Below are 3568 nucleotides of genomic sequence, written 5' to 3' on the forward strand. Positions count from 1 at the left end.
ATACACACATATATGTATATATATACACACATATATATATGTATATATATATACACACACATATATATATATGTATATATATATACACACACATATATATATATATGTATATATATATATATATATGAGACAAATCTTTGGGAGGCCGAGGTGGACGGATCACCTGAGGTCAGGAGTTCGACACCAGTTTGACCAATATGAAACCCCGTCTCTACTAAAATAAAAATTAGCCGGGTGTGGTGGCATGCGCCTGTAATCCCAGCTACTGGGAGGCGGAGGTTGCAGTGAGCCAAGATTGCGCCATTGCACTCCAGCCTCCAGCCTCCAGCCTGGGAAATTAGAGCAAAACTCCGTCAAAAAAAAAAAAAGAGAGAGAGAGAGAGAGATAAATAATGTTCCGGAAAAAGCAAATAGAATTACTAAAGGGAAGAAGGGGCAGGAAAAGAAAGAAATTTGGAAACAGACTAAAAGATTCACTTGTCCTCAAATGAAAGATCTTTCATCAAGAAAAATGAAGAATTATCAGACTTTCGTTATATAAACCACACAGGATTAAGGGAAATGCTCATGCTTACCAATCCTAGAACATTAGAAATACTTTAAAAGAAATACTGTTTTTCATATTTGTGCATATTTGAGGGTCTCAGAACCCCAAAATAACCTTGGCAGTAAATACAATTTAAACAGGAAAGCAAAGATGGCAAATACATAACATGTATTGCACTATTTCCATTTCTATACCCATAGAAGACATTATCAAGTGATCAGGCAGCTGTTTCCAACTAGATGGATGCACTCTGAGATCCTTTTCAGTAGATGACCCTTAAGATGAAACCCTCCCTGCTGTCTGTGGTTTAACCTTGCTACTCAAAGTGTGATCTTTAGAACACCAGCATGGGCATCACATGAGGACTTATTCAGAAAGCAGAATCTCAGCCCCCTTCTAGACCAACTGAATCTGAATCTGTATTTTAGCAAGATCCCCAGTGATTCTTATGGATATTAAGGTTTAAGAAGTTCTGGAGGTGCACTGAAAGCATGATATATTCATTAGGGCAGAAGATCTCAAGCTTTAGTACGCATCATAATCACTAGGTTGAACACTGTTGAAATACAGATTGCTGGGCCCCATCCCCAGAGCTTTTGATTCAATAGGTCTGGGGTGGGGTTTTCAAACAAGTTTCCAGGTAATTCTCCTGCAGCTCCAGGGACCACACTTTGAGAACCACTGCATTAGGGCCATGGGAATACTTTGGAATATCTCCCTGATCTTTAGAAGCTGAAGATTGTGATATCTTTCCACAACTCTTGGTACACTGGTCGTAACTAGAATTCAGGGCAGGCAGAAGAGTCCCAAGGTTAATAGCATAATATTTCATATGTCCTTATGTTCCTAAATCTAAAAGACAATCTCTCCTTCTTGAGGGTTGATGCTAGCATCATTCAATCATTCATTCAATAAAAATTTTGGGTAGCTATTCTGTCCAGCTTTATGCACCATACTGAGAAGATCTAAAGAAAGTTAAAACACAGCTCCTAATTCCAAGAAGTTTATTCTCTAAGAAGAAAACGAATGCATGAAACAATAAATAACAGTTAAATAATGGTAGACAACAGTAAGGGAGGTGGCATCAGATGGCAAAGGGCAAAGTGTTAATAGCATGGATCATGTGTGACTTGATTTCAGAGAGAGAGAAGATAACTGAAACAGATATAGACAGGACTGTACATTTCAGCCTAACTAGAGTAGAAAGTTGCTACCTAGAATGGCTAAGAAGGTGCCTTCTCATTTCTTAATGCTTCAGAGGTTAAGACTTTGATGTTTCCTCTGGTCTGAGATCTTTGTTACTTTGGGCCACTATAACAAAATGCCATAAACAGGATGGCTTAAACAACAAACATTTATTTCTTGCAGTACCAGAGGCTGGAAGTCTGAGACTAGGATGCCAACATGGTATCAGGTTCTTGGTAAGGGCCCTCTTACTGGTCCACAGAAGACTGCCTTCCGTGTCCTCACAAGGCAGAAAGAAAGCATCTCTCTCCTGTCTCTTCTAATAAGGGTGCTAATCCTATCATGAGGGCTCCACTGTCTTCACCTTATTACCTCCTAAAGTTCCCCACCTCCTAATACCATCACATGGGGAATTAGGGGTTTAACATGAATTCCAGGGGGACATATTCAGTTAATAGCGTCTGAGTTATTCTAAATCAATGCTAGCAGCACTGAAGATTAGGCTATAGGGCGGGCACAAAGTGAAAACCTGTATCCTGGAAACAAAGAAGAAAGACAAATAGTTTATTAACAGAGATGACTTTGGGGGAAAGCAGCAGTAATTCAACAACAGGGAAAATAAAACCCAGCTTTTATTGGTCTCCTACATTGCCAGGTACTTGTGCTAAATGACTGTCATGCACCAACCATCTCATTTAATCCAAACAACAGCTCATTAGGTAAATGTAGTCAAACTTCCACCTTACTACATGTGAAAACAGCTTCATAAGGATGCATGTAAGCTTAAAGAACTTGCTCAATTCTAATACAAGCAGTTCTACGGGATGGGAGGCTCCTCATTCATAAATCGCGAAGTCTGACCTGCCTGATCATCTCTCAGTTTCCTTCTTACTCTCATACACTTTGAGTCAGCGAGGAAACCACAGAGCAACCCAAACAGCGAATTCGAGTCGATGAACCTGTTGGGGCCAGTGCGTCCCAGGCGCGGACAGGGAGGGGCTCCATGAAACGCAGCAAGGTTTGGCCAGAGCCTGCCGGGGTCATGAAGCCTCTCCCGGCTTCCTCAGGCCACTCTAATTACAGAGTCTGTGGTAGGTTGCGTGGAGGAGCTGTCTTGGGGCGGGAAGCTTCCCTGCGTATTGTATTTGCCTATAAATACTTCAAATAGTTAAGTGAAATGTGCAGCCTTTGAAAACTGGAGAGGAAGCCGTTGGGAGGCCCCCCGCCCGGCCCGCCTGGAAGAGCAGGCAGAGAAATGGCTGGCGCGCTCTTAACGCGGGAGACGAGCTTCGGCCCTGCCCAAGCCAGATGGGGGCAGCGAGGCTGCGGGCGTGACTCCGGAAGACTCAAACCGTTAAGGTGACCGGAGCAATTTGAAAAAGGAAACAAACTTCCCTCGAGCCGTGCCCGCGTGGCTCTGGGGCGGGCGATTGCGTTCGAAAGGGCATTTTTCAAAATAAGGGTTTCAGGGACGTGGGGGTGTGGGCCCCCCGGGAGGCGCGCGGCCGGAGCAGTGCCGCAGAGCGGCCACCAGCCGGCTTTGTACTCGCGGCCAAGCGCGGCCCCAGAGTTTCGGCGGCTGCCAGAGTTGAGGCCACGCCCTCTTTGCAGTGAGAGCCGCGGCCGCTGATTGGTGCACCGTGGACCAATGGGCGCGCCGGGGCGGCCCCGGCTGTCAGCGCGCGCCGCAGCCGCGCCGGCCGCAGCCTGTCCTCCCCTGCGCTGAGCCCCGCAGCCAGCGCAGCCTTCCCGGGAAGCGCGGCGGCAGCTCCCGAGCGCAGCCCTGCCCGGCGCGCCAGCCGCGCGTCTCAGCGCCCGCGCCCCACGGCCACAGCC

The sequence above is a fragment of the Rhinopithecus bieti genome, unplaced genomic scaffold, assembly GCF_001698545.2.
Source record: "Rhinopithecus bieti isolate Rb0 unplaced genomic scaffold, ASM169854v2 scaffold_2350, whole genome shotgun sequence".
NCBI classification, from domain to species: Eukaryota; Metazoa; Chordata; class Mammalia; order Primates; family Cercopithecidae; genus Rhinopithecus; species Rhinopithecus bieti.